General features: G+C 48.2%; 1 long non-coding RNA gene across 1 annotated transcript; it reads left to right on the top strand.

Annotated features, from left to right (window-relative positions):
• Positions 1 to 211: 211 nt before the first annotated feature.
• On the top strand, positions 212 to 17423 carry LOC115637763. The gene is made up of 3 exons (XR_003997345.1): positions 212 to 295; positions 3356 to 3357; positions 17411 to 17423. It is a non-coding gene; the product is annotated as an uncharacterized LOC115637763 (long non-coding RNA).
• Positions 17424 to 21285: the final 3862 nt, after the last annotated feature.

Raw genomic sequence — 21285 nt, 5'->3', positions numbered from 1 at the left:
ATTTTTGTTTAGCCTTCCATTTAATTTAAACTGAATTAGCTCATAATCACTCGAATCAAGGTTGTCCCCTACAACCAGGTCTTCTATGGAGCTCCTCTATATGTACCAATACCAAATCTAAAATGGCATCCCCTCTTGTTCGTTTGACAACCATTGGGTGAAGAAATCTGTCTGCTATCACATCCAGGAAAATCCAGGACTACCATTATTAGTAGCACTTATCCGCCAAGCTATATCTAGGAATTTAAAGTCTCCGATAACCACACAATTCCCAGTAGTATTTATTCAATTAAAAGTTAAATGGATCTCTATCCAGATCCAAATCAGATCCAGGGGCCTGTAGCAGACCCCAAGAATTATCCCAGAGGAGTCTCTGGTAACATTCTTCCCCAAAGTGATTTTGACCCAAACAAACTGTTTTCTCCATTCCATCACGTCTAATTTCCTTACAGTCTGCCTCATCCTAAATACACATTGCTACTCCACCGCTTTTACCTTGATTTCTGTCTTTCCTGAATAGCACATGCCCTTCAATCCCTGTACTCCAATCACAACTACTATTCCACCATTTTCTGTTATCCCTCTAATATCTGGTTTCACTTCTTGCACCAGTAGCTCTAGTTCCTCCATTTTAATATCTAGGCTTCTTGCAGTGCTATCATTTTAGTTGTTTTTGCTTGGCTTCACCCAGACTCCTCGCCCAACTGGGTACAGTCAATCTACTGCCTGTCTCCCCTGAATTCCTAGTTTAAAGCTCTTTTAATTAGTTGTGCAGCCTCCATCTCAGACTCTATTTCCTTCCATATTCAGCTGGAGTCCATCCCATCATAACAGTCCTCGGTCCATGAATAAATCCCAGGGGACTCCCAAGCCACCCTCATAGCATCACTGCCTGAGCCATCTGTTGATCATCAGAATCTTGTCTTCCTTCAGTCTCCTCCTCTAGGAACGGGCAGAATCCCACTCAAGATCACCTGAGCCTCCATTTCTTTAGGTGTCTTCCCCAGCCTGGCAGAGTCTCCCTTGATGCGTTCCAGAGAGAATCTAGCTGTTTCACTTGTTCCAGCAAGAATCTAGCTGGATCATATGAAAGACAATCAGTGGATTCTTTCCTGCTCCCATTAGAATCATCTTCAGCCTCAAGTCCACGTCCCATATCTTTGCTCCCGGCAGATGGCTCATCCTTCTGTTCTCCGGATCAGCTTTGTTGACAGGCCTGTCCACTCTTGCTAGTAGGGAGTCACTAATATGTAGACCGGACTCTTCCAGGTGTTGGTGTGATTCTCTGGGTTTCCTCCTGTTCTTTCTGGCTGCAAAGCTACCTCTGCAAACTGGCACCAACCTTGGCAGCCCCAGGGATGCTTTTAGTTTTATGGTGCTAGTGATGAGTGAATGTTATTGGGTAAGGATGCATCCACACTTGCTCAGTGCAAATATTTTGTCACCTTCCCTTTGGGCTTTGGTTCAAGGCAGAGGGAAGTGGAGTACACGTTGCATTTAATGCATCTGCCTGAGATTGTGGCTTGTGCAGTGGTTCTTGATAGATCCAGGGACTGTGAAGCAAAGGGATGTGACTGAGCCATGTTTGCTCAGGGAGGTGCATTATCTAATCTGTATAGCTGTGGGACTGGGACAGACTTTGACGTCCCAGATTTAAGTGGGAACACCCAGTCAAGAGGCGCCAACACATCCATAGTCACTCATAGAATGGCTCACTGGGGAACATGAGTGGGGCTGTCCTGCCAGCTCCCTGCACTTCAAGTTATGCTGTGGAGAAAGCCCAGCACCGGTTTATCTACCAACAACCATTGTTCCCTTGAGAAACTCCAAAGCCAGGCTCTGCTTGAAACCAGTAACACAACTGCATCATTTCCCACCCTCTGCCCCGCCCCCTCTCCCTTTATCTAGTGGTTAGGGAACCACAGAAGCCTTCATTTGTTTAGGGACCAGCCCCTCATTGTGCAGGGACTGATATTTCAGGCGCAACTGGACTCATTTCAATGTGCAACTGTCCGACTGCACTGGCAAAGCATGGAGCCAAATGCCATGAACGGGGCCTCCAGCTATTTGCTTACACGATATTATGGGAGCAAAATGGGGCTCTGGGTTGAGATTCCTTTCAAATCAGGCTGTGCCTGTAAAAGCTTTGGGTGGGATGCTGCTCTAAAGACTCCCATCCCAGGCTTCCAGAGGCCACTGAGCAGGAGGCCATTGATGCTATTCCCTGGTGCCACCCTTGAGGACAAAACAGAGGCCAGCACCTCTGGAGGTCTGAGCCCCCAGCAGGGCCGCACACTGCTAAAGGGCTGGCTTGAAACTTTCCACCCAAACCTTGTTTTGACCAGAATTGGCTTTTTTGTCCAAATGGAGAGTGTCGGCTTTTGGCCAAAATGTTCAGGTCGTCATCGAGACTATGAAATCCTCAAATCAGATTGTCCATGTTTGACAAAAGCCTAAACACCGCAAAGAAAACTGTCAGTAAAATGATGAGTTTGTTCTTGTCTCCATTTTTCATGGGAGGAGGTGGGAATAATTATTGTGGACTCTGCGCTTGCTAGATCAGTTCCTGCCACGCATCTGGGCCAAACGGACATGTTTCCTCATCTGTTTGCTGAAAGGCCCTGGGGCTGTCCCAGAGGCAGAGGGAACATCAAGAGGACACACGGCTTCATTAGTATCCCTGCTCATTAACCAGGACCTCGCTGTCAATTACTTGGCTTCCTTAATCAGTGTCAGTAATGCACTGGCTTTGCACAGCACACGCACATCTCATGGAGCCAAATGAGCCTTTGCAGCCATTCCTTAGGGGTGTCTGCACCAGGTTTGTCCCCTCCTGCCTCCCACTATCCAGCCCTTGTGTTGCTGTGTTACCTTGGAGTTCACTGGGGTTGAGGCTGGGCAGGATTTCCAGGAATGTTAACCCTGGGATTTCTGAATCAGATGCTGATAAGCAGGGGTGGGGATGGTAAGGGAGGGGAGAACAGAAGACATAGGAGGCCTGGCAATTGAATTTGGAACGGAAATCAGAGGCTCACTACCTTTGGGCAGACACAGCACCAGCGTCAGCATTGTACTGCTGCCAGGCAAAGCCAGCTTCCCCTACACCTCTGCAGAAGAGACCAGTCTCCCTAATCGGAGGGGTTGTTTGCAGGGATTATGCAGGGATTGGCAGTCTGAAATTTCACACTCTTTACTGAGAAGATCGTGTTTATTTAAGGAAGCCTAACGAAACATCCTCCTTCCCCAAGGCATAGCTGGCACAGTGCAGAGCATGTGCTGCACTCAGCGGACTGCAGTTGCACTCCTGTGACACATACTGGGGCTTGGCCATTCAGTGACACACCTCTGGGGCCAGCAGTGAGCCACACGCCAGCCATTCTTTTTCCATCTGACATTCCCTAGCAAACACTGCTGTCAGGGCTGGTGCAAGGATGTTTCACTTCCTAGGTGAAACTTCCACCTTGCACCCTCCCCATCCCTGAGCCCCCACCCTGAGGCGCCCCGCCCATGGCAGCTCCCCCCGCCCCAGCTCCTCCCTGCTCCGCCTCCACCCCGAGCACGCTGTCGCTGCTTCACTTCTCCCACCTCCGAGGGTTGCGGCGCCTAAGCTGATTGACCCCCACAAGCCTGGGAGGCGGGAGAAGTGAAGCAGCCATGGTGTGCTCGGGGAGGAGGTGGGGCAGGGAGTTCCCCTGTGTGTCCTCCCCCTTATTTGCTGCAGGCAGCCCTCCCCATGCTCCCCTGTTCCAACTCCCTACGCCTAAATGCTGGTGGCGACTGGGGCGGCCAAAGATCCAGCTGCCACAGTCGCTGCAGAAGAAAATGCCGCCCCCCAAATCCTAGCGCCCTAGGTGACCGCCTAGGTCATCTGACTGGTTGCACCGGCCCTGACTGCTGTGGCACAAACACACTGGCAGGAGACAAACTGTGACAAAGCTCTGTCCTTGTCTCTGTGGGTCCTGCGTTTCCTGATGGATTTCACTAGCCTCAGAGGCTCACTGTGACCCTCCACTTAACCCTTCTCCCTCTAGAGAGGAGAGTCACAGTCTACTGAGCCATTTTCATCATAAGCCAGGGAGGGAGGTGAGGAGAAGCTATCCTCCCTCACACAGTCTCTGTTGTCTCCCAGTCTCAGTGATTAATCAGGGGCAAAGGGGTAGGGGGGAGCCCAGGCCCACCCTCTACTCCAGGCTCCAGCCCAGGGACCCTAATAGTATCATCTATGGTAGCTGATCTTTTAGGAACAGGACACATACAATTCCCTGGGCTACTTCCCCACAGCAGCTCCCACATCCTCAAGCTCCACTTCACCCTTACCTCAGGGCTTTGTGCCTTGTATGGTGTGGTGTGGTGTGTACAGCTCAGTCTCTCCAACAGCACAACTTCTCCCAGCTCCTGGCATGCATACCCAGCTGACTGACTGGGAGGCTTTTCACTAGTTCCAGCCAGCCCCTGATTGACTTCAGGTGTCCCAGTCAACCTAGCATCCTCCCTGGCTTCTGGAAAGCTCTTAATTCGCCCCAGGTTAGTTAACTGACCTGGAGCAGCTGCCAGGGATTGTTTAATCTGGGGCTAATATATCGATCTCCCACTACTTTTCTATGGCCATCTGGCCTTGCCCCGTCACAAAGCCCAGGTTAAGGCTGGCGGAAGTCATACAAGGCCCCTGTCAGGGATCCTCTTGTAGAACATCACTAGGCTGAGGGGAAGTGGGGGTGAGGCCAGGACTTCTAGTGCTTTGGACGGATTTTGTCTGGGATGCAGTCTGACCAAATTCCAAACTTCACTTTGCTGCTCTGGTCCATGGAGGTGCCTGGGAGGGGCTACAAGAGAGTGGACAGTGTGGGGAGGGGGAGCTCAGAGAGAACAAGGGGATCTGGACCCTTTGGAATGCAAACAACTTTTTCACACTAGGCACTATATTATGAGCATAAACTGTGCATGCAAATTGCTCCTATGAAAAAGAAATTCACCAGGCAATATTCCCTGAAAGTGTAATGGTCCTGCCATCCTTGGGTCCCCCTGAGTACAAATAGTGTCTCTTGTCACCTCCCATGAGCAAGGACTTCAGGCAAATAAATAGCTCAATGCAAATCCTGCAAAAACTGACTCTGGGCAAACTTCCTTGGGCAGCAGCTGGGTGATTCACTCTGCACAGGAAGGGATAAATCCAAAGAGCCGTCCCAGCTAAAAGGGTCTTTGAGATGGATTTACCACAGCCATTGCTCTTCTGGGAGAGTTCAGGGATTTGAGCATAGATGCTCTTATGAGATTTTTTGGCCTGTGTCAGAAATTGAACTGGTGTCAAATTGTGAACAATGCAGAGTGGGCTGCTCAGGTTCTGACAACTCTGCACCCATCTAGGAAGCTCAGAGTGCTGCAGGGGGGTGTGAACTTGGAACTAGATTAATGCCTTATGCCATTTAGCCCTGTGCTAGACAGACCCTCAGCCCCAGTGACCTCAGAGTAGGAGACTCAGATTCAGATTCCCATGCTGAAGTAGGGACTTAAACCCAGGTCAGTTCCCTAACCTCCAGGCTATAGGGCATTGGGGGGAGGGGGGTGGGGATCTGTTCTGTCCACTCTGTTCTGCTGAGCATAAAAGGCCTGCATAGTGACTGGGCTAGAGAAAGACCATGAGAAAGTGAGAGGCCCACCACTAACATGGCCAGCTTCAGCAGCTAGCACTCTCCATTCCTCAATAGCTTGTGGCCAGGGCCCTCCCCTAAGAGGGGTGAGACCTAGGTTCTAAGGCCCACTTCCTGAATAGGTCTCCCACCTCTGTCTTTAAGCACTCAGTTAATGGGTTAAGTGGAGAGAACATGGCTTGAATACCAGCGCAGTCCTCACATGAATCTGGTATTTATTTTATTTTGTTGAAACTATTCAGAAAATTTGGGCCAAATTTGCAAATAGTTTCAGATCAACCAAAACAGCATTTTTAGCAAATAAATTATTTGTCTGAAAAATGTTGCCCAGCTTTGCTATCTGAGACAATTTCTACAGTCAATTGTAGTGCCATCGCCAGAGGAGATAAGCTCTGGAGCCACACAGAGCTCTTCTCGGGTCTGGGAAAGGAACTCCCAGGCTCCCAGCAAAATGCCAGGTGCAGAGTGTTTAGCGGAAGGAGTTAGCACATACTGGAAGAGACTGGTGACATTGTGTTGTTTATATGGTTTTATAAAAATATGCTAATGAGTGTGAATACAATGTAACTGGGATTTGCTTCATGCAAAAGGTCTCCTGTAAGGTATCATTACAAAGCTTATAATCTACTGAGTGTGGTCATCCTATTTGTATAAATGTACCACTCTTGTACCTGAAACTAGAAATATGAAACATAACTCTGATGGACTATTGTAATTATGGAAAGTGTGAGCCATTAATGGTTGTTTGGAGTCTTGGTGACTCTCATCAGCCAGGACAATTGTCTGCAGGTGGGTGTGTTTTACCTGTGTGTCTTCCTGTATATGTGTGTGCTGGCAAGTGGGTAATGAAGTCTTGCAGTAACATGTGATCATGTCACTTGAACTGGAATTCATCTTTAACCTGGTGCTTTCGCCCAGGTGCAGGGGGGAACCCAGAGGGACAAAGGATTCCCATCTTATGCAAAAGATATATAAAAGTGTGGAACAAAAGAAAGAGGGGAGATAAGCCATCATGAAGAATCCCCTAGCTACCACCTAAGCTGGAACAAGAGCTGTACCAGGGAAAAGAATTGTGCTCAGGCCTGGAAGGTGTCCAGTCTAAGAAAAAACTTACTGAAGCATCTCTGAGGGTGAGATTATCTGTATTTAGTTTGATTAGACATAGATTTGTGCATTTTATTTTATTTTGCTTGGTGACTTACTTTGTTCTGTCTGTTTCTACTTGGACCTACTTAAATCCTACTTTCTGTATTTAATAAAATCACTTTTTACTTATTAATTAACTCAGAGTATGTATTAATACCTGGGGGAGCAAAGACCTGTGCATATCTCTCTATCAATGTTATAGAGGGTGAACAATTCATGGGTTTACCCTGCATAAGCTTTATACAGGGTAAAATGGATTTATTTGGGTTTAGACCTCATTGGGAGTTGGTCATCTGGGTGCTAAAGACAAGCACACTTCTGTGAGCTGTTTTCAGGTAAACCTGCAGCTTTGGGGCAAGTAATTCAGACCCAGGGTCTTTGTTGAAGCAGATGAGAGTGTCTGGCTCAGCAAGACAGGGTGCTGGGGTCCTGAGCTGGCAGGGAAAACAGGAGCAGGGGTAGTCTTGGCACATCAGGTGGCAGCTCCCGGGGGGGTTCTGTGATCCAACCCATCACAGGGCCATTCAACAATGGCCTATTAACAGCTCTGCAGTCACAGGATGCAAAGAGGGGCTTAGTGAGTTACATATTGTTGTAATAGCCTTAAATCTAGTGTCGCTGTTTGGTCCATGATTTTTGGTGTCCACTCTATCTTGAATGGCCCTTTATTAGAGGGGGGAGGGATAGCTCAGTGGTTTGCACATCAGCCTGCTTAACTCAGAGTTGTGAGTTCAATCCCTGAAAGGGTCATTTAGGGATTGATCCTGCTTTAAGCAAGGGATTGAACTAGATGATGTTCCAAACCTAATAATCTATAATTCTAATTAGCACTAGTCATATTTTTTCTTTTTAATTAAAAGTTTTTAATCAATAAATGGGTTTTAGTCAAAAATGAAATTCTTCATAAAAATAATTTTGAGTGAAATGTTTATTTTTTCAAAAATAAAAGTGAAACAAAAAAAGGTTTTTTGGAAGAAATAGTTCTTTTGTATTTTCAAAATTTGTCATCTTAACTTTTTTGGAAAATTACCATTTTTCTCAATTTTTCTCTCTCCTAACTCATTTTCTAGTAGACAGGTGGGTGTGTGGGGGGGGTTAAAAAGTGAGAAAGCAAGACAAAATAAGACTTTCCCTTTTAAAAGTAACATTTTTCTCTCTTTTTAACTTTCTGGGTCTTTAAGTGAGAGGCTGTGCAGAAGATAGGTACTTGGTGATAGGGTGTGGGGAAACACTTTGACTTTTTCCCAGTGTTAAAAGGAGGAGGGGATTAAAAAGAGAAAATAAGATTTTCCCTACCAAAACAAAATGACATTTTTAATTGAAAATTTTTGAAAATTAAAAAAAGAATTTTATACTACATTTTTGTCAAAATCATTTTTTGTGAATTTAAAACAAAAATTATTTTCTTTTTTTAAAAATTCACACACTTTAAAATAAAATTCCCACCAGCTTTCTTGACTAGAGCTTCAGTTAGCAAATCAGACTTGAAAACAGTTCCAAAGAGGCTTGATTGGTAAGGTCTGGGGAAGGGGGCGGAGGGATGCTGCACTGCGTCCTTCATGCTGCATCTTTTAACTTAGTTTGTATCGAGTTACTAGCAAGGTTGGCTGTAGCCATGGTCAGTGTCTATGCTCAGCATGGTTAAAACTTGGTAGCTAACAACAGCAGCTGGCACTGCCTGCCTCTGCCAGTGGCCTGGGGTTGTTTTTCTATAGTCAGGTCACAATACTGTAATTGGCTGAGCTTGCGAGGCCTTGCACTTAACTCGATGGCATTACTCTGTCTTTGGGAGCTTCTGAATGCCACATCCAATCAATTCCAAAATGCCAGGGAATGGTCTAGGCATCAAGGGCCAGAACCCTATTGACGCTGGAGAGAATCAGAACATCAAAAGTGGGGAAATGGGGACACATGGAGCTGCTGTCGCTGCTGGTGGCACCCGTGAATAATGCCTCGTGCTGAATGACAGAGGAAAACTAATTGCTCTCGCTACTAGGAACTGTGAGGCAGGAGTTTGGCCACCAGGGTGGCCACAGGGACTGAAGAAAGAAGGCTTTATTCCTTCCTTCCTCCGCCTTCCTAACATCCTGCCTCTCCAAAGCCTGCTCAGAGGGTCGAGGGGGGGGGTCGAGGGAGGGCACCAGCTGCCCACCATTCCCTTCCAGGCTGGGGAGAAGATAGGTACTTGGGGGTCAGGTGTGGGGAGCCACTCAAAACTCTTGGCATACTAGGAGAATGGGGGACTCCGGTATGGGGAGAAAAGGAGGTCCATGGGGAGCATAGAGAGCCAATGCCAGGGGCGGGAGAGATTTGGAGAGTCCCTGAAACACAGGGGTAGGATGGCACACAGGGAATGTGAGGTGGAGGGAGAAAGGAGGAGTACAAGAAATCTCTGGTGTGTACAATGAGCTCAGCTGACAGACGCTATGACGTACAATCCCTTATTTTGATAGGGTAGGTATGACCCCTTAGTTGTGTCTGTATAATTGGGTTGACCAGTCCTGCTCCCTTCCAGCTTTCTGGCCGGTAGACGTTCCAGAATGCATTGCCCTGCATGCTCCTGGAACCATTGTGTGCATGTGTCTGAGAACTCTACCCCCAGCTGAGGCCATACGGGAGACCTGCCCAGATTTCCCCAGTAGGCACTGATACTAGAACCGTTAGGTAGCGTAGTAGGTGTGGATGCACAAACACTGCTGTTGTAGTGTGAAAAAGGCTCTTGTTTGGACTGGGCTCGGCGATGTTTGCTGTGATGGGGTTGGGGGTTCTACACCAGAAGAAGCCCCCTCCTAGAATTCCTCAGAATGATAGCTCAGTGGGCCCAGGGGCAGGGAAACAGGTGACTTCAAAGCAGAGTGAAGCTCTCAGTTAGAGCCATTCTAATCCTGGTAATTTTCAGTGTAAATCCAGGGGACTCCATGTTTAATTGATCTGCATTGTTAGTGGCAGTCTCATGCTGATATTTTCACAGATTCCAAGGCCAGATGTGACAGACTGTGCTCCTGTATAGCACAGGCCAGACAACTCCCTGAAATGGTTCCTGTTATTTCAACTATTCCTTGTTTATAATGTCAGAAATGTACACGGAGCTTTGAAAGTATCAGAATCAATGGCCCCGCCCCAATGAGCTTGCAGCAGAGTTTGCAAACATGGGTGTCTAAAACTAGGCCCTAAATTTATATCTGCACACCAGCGTGAGATGCAGATGATTTTAAACTTTGAAGATGCTGGCCTTGCAATCTAGCTCAGATGCATTCAGTGGCTTGGAGGAACACCAGGGCTGGGGCAGCAAGGAGAGCAGCATGGGGAGAGTCTGTTAGTATTTGTTATTCAGCACCAGGAATGTGCTTGGCATTATCCACAGCACAGAAGCCAGAGCTGGGTAGGGGTAAGATCCGCGTGGGGAGCTGTGGACCCTCCACCTGCCCTGGGTGGGGGGGGGTCAGATCTCACGCCCCACTACACCAGGCAGGTGCATGTGTCCAGGCTCCCCGGTCTGGATCCAGCCAGGGCCGGCGCAACCCATTAGACAACCTAGGCGGTCACCTAGGCACTAACATTTGGGGGGGGGCGGTGGCTGCCCCGGTCGTCAGTGGTATTTCAGTGGCGGGACTGTCCGCTGCCTCTGTCGGGGGCACCATTTCGGGGGCAGGACCTTCTGCCGCCTAGGGCTCCAAAAAAGCTGGCTGCGCTCCTGGCTCCAGCTTCCAGCTTGGCTAGAGGACAGTGTCTTGGAGAGAAGAGGAGGGACGGGGCAGGGCCATGGAGAGAGGCCCCACCAATTTTAGGAAGAATCTATCGCCCCAACTCGATGCCTTTCTGCAAGAGATGCTTTAGCCAAACACAAGTTATTGGGCTCAATACAGGTGCCATTTTTCTCTGTGCTGCACAGGAGGTAAGACTAGATGATCTAATGGCCCCTTTTGGTTTTAAAATTGACACAAGTCTATGAATCAATTGTCCTGGAATAACTACTTCATATCTCTGTGGCTTAGAGTCCCCTTCTCCTAGCCCCCCGCTTGCTGGGAAAGTTTATCAGCCAAAGCCAGTAAAGTGCTGTGAGATCCTAGGAGAGAGAGCACCACAAAAGGGTCAGATATCACAGCTACATTTTAAATACACATTTCCTCTTGGCCTGGGCCGCTGAGGAAATATTTTAACAGTGATTACTTTAAAGGTGAGCCTGTTTGCACTGTTCAAATAACTACTTCAGCCTGCAGAGAAGCAGTTTTCCCAAGGTCAGGACACAGAGAAAATGCTTTGAGATGAATGTTCTGGCCAGGTGAGCAATGGGGAGGGAGTGCAGGCCCCGTTCCCTATCTCAGCACTGCAGTGTATGCATCCCTCTCCAGATGGCATGAATGGCAGCTGGAACAGACTTCAATCTGGCATGGCTCAGAGATGCTCATTGTTCTAGTTAAGTCTACAAGGACCCTGGCCTGAAAATCTTGCACAAGGCAGGAAGGAGCTTTTGTCTCCTGTCTGCAGAACAGGATCAGGGCTCCATGAACAATCAATGCACACGGGAGGCTGATGCCTTCTCAGGCAGAGATGGGCTGAGACCCAAACCCAAACATTGGGAGGTCCCAAATCCAGAGCAAACTCTGGAGCCAGAGGCCATCTCCATTACTGGTCATTTATACAGTGCTCTGAATGGGTGAGTCACTGCAGACAGCAGGTGAAAAGACCGGAGTCAGTCCCTGTCAGTCACCAGAACCCCAAGAACAGATCCTCAAGCTTCTAGATGGGACATGAGGTAGCAGCTGACAGCAACAGTTCATGGTGACGAAGGGAGGGTGAGGGAGGACAAGGTCACATGCTTTGTTGTTTTGGGAAGGTGCCCATCTTGGGGAACCCATGACAGGTATGTGTCTCATCCTGTTCTGTTAGGAGAGCTCATTCATGCTGGATCCAAATGTCTAGGCCACTCGGCTCTATCTTACCAGCCCCACTAAATGCCCCATTCCCACATGCCCCCTGCACTAACCCCCCCTCCTCCCCGAACCATGTACTTTTTGGAGACAGCATTCTATTCCAATGCAATTAGGGAAGTAGGCCACTCTTCCAAAGACCCCAGCCTCTCCCTCACGACCCTGCTTCCAGGCTGACATTGGAGGCACAGGCCAAGCTTTGCCTAAGTAAATAAATAACTGAAAAAAAAAATCTGTGAAGCCTTTAATAAAATAAGGGATATTGAGTGGCTCAGCGGCAAAGGGCTCCCTCACTCGCCTGCATGTGTGCAGGAGAGGGTGAAGCACTGGAAAGGGTTACCTAGGGAGGCAGGGCTGGCTTTAGGACAATTCAATCAATTTCCCTGAATCGGGCCCTGCCCCTAAGAGGGCCCTGCACCCAAGCCCCAGTATGGCGTTCCGACAAGAGCCAGTGCACTGTACCAGGGTGTCCTGGCTTCCCCGGGGGCAATTTAAAGGGTCTGGGTCTCCCAGCAGGGGAGTGGAGCCCCATGCCCTTTAAATTGCCACCAGAGTCCCACTGCTGGAGCGCTGGGGTATGGCTGCAGGGCTCTGGGTGCTATTTAAAAAGTCCAGGGCTCCCGTTGCTTCCACCGCCCTGGTTCCTTAAATAGTGGCGGGAGCCCCACTGCTTCCCCAGGGTTCCCACAGCTATTTAGAGGGACGGAGTGATAGAAGCAGGGGAACCCCGGGCCCTTTAAATAGCCCCCAGAGCCCTGAGGTAGCAGTGGGCTCCGGGGGCTATTTAAAGGGCCAGGGTTTCAGCTGCTTCTGCCCCCCTGGTCCTTTAAATAGCCACTGAAGTCCTGCCACTTCCCTAGGACTCCCTCGGCTGTTTAAAGGGACCGGGCGATAGAATCAGGGGAGCCTTGGGCCCTTTAAATAGCCCCCAAGCCCTGGGAGGGAGGAGGAGAGGAAACTCACCGTACGGGATGGGCTGTACTCTCTGTACCCACACTCCCTACCCTGTCTCCAGCCAGCCCCGTCACACCCCCCTGCCCTGCCTGCACCAACCCTGCACACCCTGCCCTGCCCACACCCAGCTCCGCGCCCCCTGCCCTGCCTGCAGCCAGATCCTACCTCCAGTCAGCCCCTACCCTGTCTCCAGCCAGCCCCATGTCCACTGGTGGCCTGCTGTTCCCAGGGCAGTAACCCTGCACATCTGCTTTAATGAGGGGGGCAGGGAGCAGCAGGGACCCATGCATGTGCACACCCTGGGATGACCAGACAGCAAGTGTGAAAAATCAGGACGGGGGTGGGCTTAATAGGATCCTATATAAGAAAAAGACACCAAAATTGGGACTGTCCCTATAAAATCAGGACATCTGGTTACCCGAGCACACCCCCAAGGAGTGGCAGGAGACCCACACATGTGAAACGGAGCTCATTTCTAGTTCAGGCCCATCTTTTTAAAAAAGAACTTTAGGTAGGGTTAACATACATCCTTATTTTCCCAGACATGTCAGGCTTTTTGGTTCTTAAATTGCCATCTGGGAGGAAATTTTAAAATTTAAAAATTCCTTCTGGGAAAGTACGTACATATGGTAACGCTATTGGTACAAAAAATGCATACTGTGGCACATCCCTTAAATCAGAACTTTTTATAGGGAACTGGTTGCTAAGAAATGAGAGGTTTCTTTTCACGTGTTTTTTTTTTTTTTTAGTCATCCTCGCCAGGGCCTCACCGAAAATGTTCGAATTGAGCCCCGCATTTCCTAAAGCCGGGCCTGTAGGGAGGTAGTGGAATCTCCTGCCTTAGAGGTTTTTAAGGTCAGGCTTGACAAAGCCCTAGCTCAGATGATCTAGCTGGGGTTGGTCCTGCTTTGTGTAGGTGGTTGGACTAGATACCTCCTGATGTCCCTTCCAACCCTGATATTCTATGATTCTATCATCCTGTGCACTGGTGGTAGGCCAGTAAAAATAGCGCGTGTGGTGTCGCTTCTCTAATGGTTTTTTTTAACTGGATGTAAATGATTAATGAAGGATATTGTGGAAAGCAGATGTACTGTTGCCACAGTAACCACGGCGACTGGCAAGCGAGGCTTGTCCACATGCTGAATACTGAAAGGATCATATTCCTGTGCAGTGCAGCTATTTGAGCCTTCGCAACATTCTGGTTAATTATTAACACCATAAGGTCCTAACCTGGGGGAAAATGTGTAAGTGAGGCTAAATTTATAATGAATCCCTTTCAATTTCCTCTCCTGAGCCCACTTTTGCTATGCAAACAATTATAGTTCTTGATCCCTAAAATGTCCCATTATCTCACTTTCAACTATAGTAACCTATTAATATCTTAAATATTTCAAAAGGATAATAATGGGAGGGCAATTCCAGGCTGGAAATGACTCCTGCTCCCTCACTTCCAAAGGCCTTTCCTTGATCAATGAATCACTGTTCTGCCACCCTTGAATGATCATCCTTTCTGACAGCGATGCAAGTGAGTGAGCCAGATCCTACCCAGCAAGCGTTGCTGATTTGAGTCAGGATTTAAAGGGCAGCTGTGCCTGATGTGGGTGTTGGCAGCTCAGTTTTGGTAGATCTGTCATTCTGAGGGGATAGGTGTCCTGATTTGGGTTTCTGCAAGTTAAAACAGAGGTCTCTCGACTTTTAAACAGAGAATGCCCTTGGAGATGGGTTTTGGAACCATGCCTGATTTCGCTTTTTGCTGTGTTAACTGAATTTGACTAGGGGAAGAGGTTGGGGGGAGACTGGTACTGATTTGATAAAGCCTAATGAAAAGCAAGAGCTATTCATGTCCCAGCCCTCCATGCTGAGGGTATGAAACAGCTGTGACTACTGCAAAATGCGGTAATGGCCCTCACCTGGAAATCACAGCTCCTTCAGTGAAATTCTGAGGCACCAACCAGAGAGTGACCCCACTGGGAATGTAGTCCATGGACAGTTAAAAATCCATGCTCCCTCAATCTGTCCCTCCCAGCCATGGGCCTGTTAATGCTGGCTCAGGAGCTGTTCCCATCAATAACCAAAAGGCAACGAGTGAGAATGGAGAGCAGCTGGGCTGCAGGAGTCCACGCAGTCAGGTTAGAATTAACTCAAAATCAGGTCACAACTGGGTAACTCCATCTGCCTGAGCTGTACCTGAGAAAGGAGAATACATCACTGAGTCTCCTGCCACCCTTCTCCTCCCAGCGGCCGGTGCATCTCTCACACACAGAGAGCTGGGAGGTTTAGGGATGGGTTTAGATGGCTTCTTAGAACAGCTGTTTCCCCTGCCTGAGAAGCCTCCCTGGCCCTTGTTCTCAGAGATGAAGATGTTTATATTGACAGGGATGAGTGCCATCCCCGCATCACCCTAGGAAAGATTTCACCGTCGTTTCCTTCACTGACAACCAAACACCCCGTTTTATAGAGCCAGCCCTGAACCTTCTCATTGGTTGACGTTGAGTATTGAAGATACTGAATATAATCCTGAGCCTGCAGCAGATGGTGGAGCCAGATGTTTTCCCTGGGTCTCCCTCTGAACACCCCAGGGGCTATGGGGGAGCAAAGAATACTTTACATTTCTATAGCCCCTGCCATCCAGGGCTCTCGCAGTGTTTCACAATGGGAAGATAAATGTTATTTTGCAGAGGGGGAGACTGGCACAGAGAAGGTGACACCCAGTGCTAAGAATAGCTCCCAGACTGCCAATCCCCATAGTGACTGGGTCCATGTCACCTCAGGATGGGATGCAGAGATAGCATTTCTAGACACCACTAATGACTCCTTCTTGGAGCAGCTAGTCCTAAACCCGCAATTCTTGACTAAGGGCATGGCTATACTTGCAAATGTTGAGCGCTGTGAGTTAAACCCACCTTCGTAGAGCGCAGTAGGGAAAGAGCTGTAATCTGCCCACACTGACAGCTGCCAGTGCACTGGCGTGGCCACATTCGTGGCACTTGCAGCGGCATTGGGAGTGGTGCAGTAGGGACAGCTATCCCAGCATGCAACATGGGGAGGGTGGGGTGGAGTGTGACAGGGAGTGTGTTGTGCGTATGTGGGGGGAGATCGAGTGGGTTTTTGGGGTGCTGAGCATGCTGTCTTGTAAGTTCAGACTCCTCTTTCCCCACCCCTGCCTCTCTCTCACTCACTCAAAGCAAACAGTAAATGTTTGCTTTTCCTGGCGCTGATTAGCTGCCGAAGAGGACCTTTGAAAGGGCATTTCCGCATTCCTGCAGCCAATTTCACAACAATGGCAAGAGTGGCCACTTGATTTAAGGGGATTATGGGATGTTTCCAGAGGCTGATCACAGTGCAGTACTGCAGCACCTCGTTCACTCCGATGCCAGGGTGCAGCAAATGTTATTCCACTCACCGAGGTGGAATACTAGCAGTGCTGTAGTTCTGGAGTCAGAGCTCTCTATGCCTTGCCAGTGTGGCCGAGGAGTGAGCGAGGGTGCCCGGGGCTGCTTTATTGCGCTGTAACTTGCAAGTGTAGCCAAGGCCTTAGTTTTAAGTGGCGCACAGGATCTGGGCTAAGAGGTGAGTATAACTGAATCTCTCAGTAATAGAAATGCAGCGGGGTGGTTACCCCCTCCTGCCCTGCGGGGCTTGAAGCAGCCCAGGGCTGGGGAAGGGAGCAAAGCCTCGGCTGACTGGGGGAAGTGGCTGCACTAGGGCCATGCCCCAAACAGACTCACCGGGCCTTATCAGAAAGTCAGGGCTGCCCGAAGCTCGGGACGCTCTGTCTGGCTGTAGAGGGAGACGGGCCTGGCTGCAGGGAGCTAGAGACAGGGTACCTGAGTGGAGCAGGGCTGGGGAAAGGCGGAGGAGCTGGGGAGCTCCAGCCGGGAAAGCCCAGGCTGTGGCCTAGCAGAAGGCAAATAGCTACTGGAGGTTGCAGTGGGCAGCCCAGGGGTAGGCAAAGGCAGCAGGTCCAAACCCCCCTCGCCAGTGATGAGTGGCTGATACTGCAGTCTGCCCCGGGGTGTGGGGGCTAGACAATGACTGGCAGTAGCTATATACTGAGGTGAGGTGGGGATAGTGGGTGGGGGTTCCCTGGGGAGGGGAGACTCTAAGACTGAGGGGTTATTGCTAGGGGGCAGCACCCCAGATGACAGGGCACTGGGTCTGGGAGGGATGTGAGGGCCAGCGGTAAGGCGGATCACCAGCCTGCAGGGGGCACTCCAGGATGCTGGAAGAGCTAATTCCCTGAGACGACCAGCAGGAGGTGCCACAGGGGTGAGTCCACTCCCTTATAAGCAACAATAAAGTAATTAAATTTAGCATCCTTGTAGAGGGAGAATGCCAAAGAAATCCACCACAGTAGCATTTAACTTCAAAAAGAGGAACTACACAAAAACTATGAAGACCATGGAAATGAAAAGGAACAGTCACAAGAGTAAAATGCCTGAAAGCTGCATGAAAATTATTTATAAACACCATAACAGAGGCTTAGATTAAATGTGTACACCAAATAATACTAATAATAAACCAGCAGTCATACAGTACACTGTTGCTATAACAAGCCAATTGGACCCCAAGCCATTGGTTCATTGTAGCCAAAATGCCCTGCTGCCCCAGGGGAGGGGCAGCGGCAGGGCTCAAGGTGGGACCCAGGAACCGTGTTCATTATAACTGTCACTCTGCTGCTCAGTAACTTTGGTTCATTTTCCTCTTTGCTGCTCTGCAATTTTTCCAAAGTTGAAGAAGTCTTGGCAAGTTACTAAATGAATAAATAAATGAAAAATTGGGAAAGGGTTTGGGGAGACAAAACAAACAACAACCCTGGCCCTTATTCCTTCAGTGGAAGTTGGGGGATGAGAATGCGGGGATAGTAGGGAGAGGAAGTAAAGGGAAAAACAAAAATTTGGAAATTTGATTTTCAAAACAAAAAAAACTTTAATTTGAATTGAAGCAAAAGTAATGAATACATGTGCAAATAATGAAAACATTTCAAACTAAAAATGTGGGAGTCTTTTTTTGTGTGAAATACTTTGAAGTAAAACTACAGCTTTTTCAACATGCTGTATTCTGGTGCAAGGACTCACAAATTTACTCTGTGGATATTCCCAAAATATTTGCTTTGGATATCTTCTGCACAAAGTTCCTGCCAGGTAAATCATGTGTAGGATGCTTGTGGAAAGAGCCTGAGCGTGCGTGAAGAACACCAGTTTAATATTTGGAACAAGTGTAGCAGAGGACAGGTTCTGAGCCCAGCTCTGTTGTTGGGTCACTGGGAAATCCAGATGCAGGATAGGACTTTTAGCCCCAGAAGCAGAACAAAGAAGAGGAGGTACCCTCTTACTGACATACTTCGGCTTAGTGAAAAATTTCTGCTTTTTTGTCTGACAGGTCTGAAATGGTGGTAAATGGCCATTCCCAAGGCCCCTGTGAAAACTTGCCTGTGGTCTCTTCTCCAACTGACAAAGGAACAAAGACAGGAGCAGATGCTTTTATATGGATGCGATTCTGAAATTTGTACTCCAAAGTGCATCAAATGGTGATGGACAGAAGAAATGAAGGTCAAGATGGTTGGTTTCAAGCTGAAGGAACTTGGAGTACTGCCAGCAGCAGAGCTGTGAAAAGGGCTGATCGGACAGATGGGTACCTGCTTTGCTTAGTGTTCAGGGATGGCCAGATGGCCTGGAACCTCAAAGCTCCCTGTATTATTGTGCTTACAAATCTCAGTGCTGCTCACCTTGCCATCCAGGATGCTGTGTTGGCTGGGGGGAAGTTGTGCTGCCAGAAGAGAGACAGAGCAGAGTGAATTGAAGGTTGGCACGGGAAGGACATTTCACAGACGGAGGAGTGCACTGGCAGCTTTCCAGGAACACAGTGTTTGCCTCTCATTTGCATACACCTGTGCCTGCATTATTGAAAATCCTCAGTAAAGGCCCCCAATGGGCCTGGATTTCAGCAGGTGACCTCCCCTGGGGCAGGCAGAAGTACTGTGCACTGTCACGAGGGTGACCGGCGCAAGTGAGAAAAATCGGGACAGGGGTGTGGGGTCACAGGCCCAGTATAAGTAAAAGCCATGAATATCAGGACTGTCCCTATAAAATCATCCTCTCTGTTACCTGAATGGGCTACTGGCAGAACTTGCAGGTAAATCCTATCACTTAGCTGCACAAGTGTATGATGTTTTCCATATTATTAGTCATTCTTTGCAGATTGGCAAACTGAGGCACAGAGAAGGTCAGAGACATAACTAAGATCAGTGGCAGTTAGCGACGGAGCCCAGGTAGCCTGACTCACCTCCAAAGGCTAGACTACATCCTGGAGGGCAGGATCCTCCACACTCAGGAGTGACTCTGCAAAGTGTCCAGCAAGGGTGCCGACTGCTGAGCCCCTCCCTTGAGGAATGCAGGACATGCCAGATTGGATCAGACCCAAGATACCTTCTCTGAAAGCCGCCAGCACTAGATACTTCAGAGACAGATGTAAGGATCCTGCAGAAGCAGATATGGGGTACTTTGCCCCTCTCCCACATTAGATCTCAAATAATTAAGAGAGCAGCTTAAGTCCTGAAGCACAAGGTTTAAGGTCCCTTCCAAAATGTTTATTGTCATTAATTATGATAACTAGATATTCTGAATAACTGGTCTATCTTTCTCAATCCTGTTAAGCCATTGAGGCTAAAAAACATATCATGATTCTATCTGTATGGATTTTAAGATGATCCAGAATGTTCATAATTTATGGCAGCACCTTGCAAGAGAGGCTCTTTGCCATGATAAATAAGGAGAAAAGGCAACCTGACCTGCCCCAATAGTAACTTACTGATGCATCTGAAGAAGTGAATTTTTTTACCCATGAAAGCTTATGCCCAAATAAATCTGTTAGCCTTTAAGGTGCCACCGGACTCTCCATTTTTTTTACTGAAAGAACATGGCAGGTGAAGATCGCTTAGATGTGGCACCTGCAGCCAGCACATTGTGGGATCTGTTCTATTCTATGAACAGGTTTTTACTTGTTTTTTGTGACCTCGTTGCCACCCTGTGCGCAGCGAACAATTCCTGGCCTGCGGACCATCTACTGGGCAATGGGCTGTTCTGCCTTGGTGGAGTTTGAAGTGAACCCGGCAAGGAGGGAGACAAAATACCCGATGCTCATTCTTTGTGTGGGATCAGTGCCCCCGGTTGCAGCTTCTGAAGACATTCCACGTATGTAGAAGGAACCAGATTTTTGGCAGCCTCCAAATTGATGGCTCCTCCCCAACACAGGCACCCAAGAACACCTGTAGACTTATCACAGATCACTCCCTGGAAATGTGTCTCAACTCTGGAGTGGCATCCACTGGGGAGAGGGAGTTCATCTGCATCCCCTATTCATGCCTTGGCTTCTTTACTGAGAATGCTTGCCAGCTGGTCAGCTAGGACATGCACTGTGATCTCAGTTTATTTCAACCATGCAGGGCTCAGAAACAACTGGCCCCACTCATATGCCATACCAGCTTCCCTCACAAATGACTGTGCTGTTCTCCAGATTCTTAACTTTCATTTTAAAACAAGGTCGGTCTATAGTTGGTCTGGTTGCAAAGAGACCCTCAGAAATGTGAACTGAGCATAGTTAACACAGAGCTGAGTCTGCAGAGGGCCTGGAACAACAGCTCTGAGAAATGGGAATTGCCCACCCATGTCAGTGAGGTGTTCGCTAGGAGTCCCAGTGACAATTGTATAAATATCAGCACTGTTGCTATTTCAACCCTCATGTGAGAAAGCAGAGAGGGCTGGTCACAGACCTCCACAGTTCACTGTGATTGATGGCTCAGGATAAGGCCACAAGTTGGTGATGCTTAGGAGATGCCCAAGGAAGGAGGCCAACCTGGCAGAGCCCATGGCCACATCCAAGCTCCACCAAGGGGAAACCAAGGGCAGGCAGCCTGGTAATGGCAAGTGCCAACACGAATATATTGTGAATATCTGTTAATATCTGAATACCAATATCTGTTCGATTCTGAGAGCTCACATGGGCAGAGCTGTTTTTGTGGAGAGAGCTTGGTAGAATTTTCACAACTGTGCACGTGTTCCAAGAGCTAGGAGACTGTAGTGACTCCAGTCACTTCTGGAACTGCAAACTGAGACAAGATGGTCAACAGCTTTAACTAGATTCTTCTTCCCCCAAAAATGGGGTTTCTTCAAAAATGAACTTTTTTGTAAAAAATATTTTGAAAAAAATTCCAAATGAAAATTCTGTCAACCCCCTCCACTCACCAGTTTTTAGTATTTTCAAAAAATATTGGAATTGCAGGGAAGTTCCACCTTTTTGTCTTTTACATCCCGCTTTCCCCCTCCCCTGCTTTTCTTTTTTTCCCTCCTTTTTCACAAGAAAGGTGTAGAGAGAAAGTAGTCTAAAACAAGGAGATAGTGAGAGAAAGCAACATGTAAAAAATAACACTTTCAGAAAAAGTAACTTTCACTTTTGAAAATAACACTTTCTCTCACTTTTAACTTTGTCTCTTTAAGTGAGAGAAAGTAACACAAAGTAACACTTGGAATTTTTTTCCTAGTAGAAAATAATTAGTGAGAGAAAATGTAGGGTTTTTTTTCCAAAGCTTGTGTCACTTCTTTACCTCT

Source organism: Gopherus evgoodei, chromosome 20, assembly GCF_007399415.2.
Source record: "Gopherus evgoodei ecotype Sinaloan lineage chromosome 20, rGopEvg1_v1.p, whole genome shotgun sequence".
In the NCBI taxonomy this organism is placed as follows: domain Eukaryota; kingdom Metazoa; phylum Chordata; order Testudines; family Testudinidae; genus Gopherus; species Gopherus evgoodei.
This window is presented reverse-complemented; position numbering and strand designations above follow the sequence as displayed.